Genomic DNA, 744 nt, shown 5'->3' with positions numbered 1-744 from the left:
GGAGGGTGGTTTTGTTTGTATGACCGTTGTTGCTTGAGGGAAAGGACCGGGTGGGGTGGGGGAGGGTTTGAACAGTGTTTTGTAGGTGGGGCTGTTTTTTTGGTTTGTTTCTGTTTTACTTTTTGTTTTTTGGTGTGTTTTTTTTATTTTGTCCTGCTTATAGTTGGTCACTTTTTAAGGGAGGGGGGAGTGGCCAGAGGTTGAAGGGCGCCACTGGTAGATCCTGCTTCTTTACTGTCTCTCTGTTGTTTCTGTCTGTCTTTCATGCTTTTCCTCACCACTAAAATTGGACCATTATTATGTTGATGAGTTTCTCTTGACTCAAACAAACAAAGAAACAGACAGACAAACAGACAAACAAAAAGCAAACATACATACAAAAAAGATACGTACATGTGTGTATATGGAGTGAATGATACTGATATTCCAAGACGCCCTTGCTCTGAGAAATTGATATCATGCTGTAAGTTCTTCCACTAAGTCTCGACGTGGTCTGCGCTCTTGTGAGATCCGAGGAAGTTTGGTTTGGCACAGATCAGGGATGGCTTGCCAAGTCTTTTTCTCGAGTGAAATAATCTTCTGCTCAACTGTGTCATCACGTCATGTGATTCTTCTCGTGTCATGCGACTCATTTTGTGTCATGTCGTACTAAATTGTGCTTTCACAACTTAACCCGGCACCACTGATGCTTGGGAATACTCCTTTTTTTTCGTCCTGATGTTGCAGCAAACCAGGTGGGGGGGG

The sequence above is a fragment of the Aplysia californica genome, unplaced genomic scaffold (genome assembly GCF_000002075.1).
Source record: "Aplysia californica isolate F4 #8 unplaced genomic scaffold, AplCal3.0 scaffold00014, whole genome shotgun sequence".
NCBI lineage: Eukaryota > Metazoa > Mollusca > Gastropoda > Aplysiida > Aplysiidae > Aplysia > Aplysia californica.
This window is presented reverse-complemented; position numbering follows the sequence as displayed.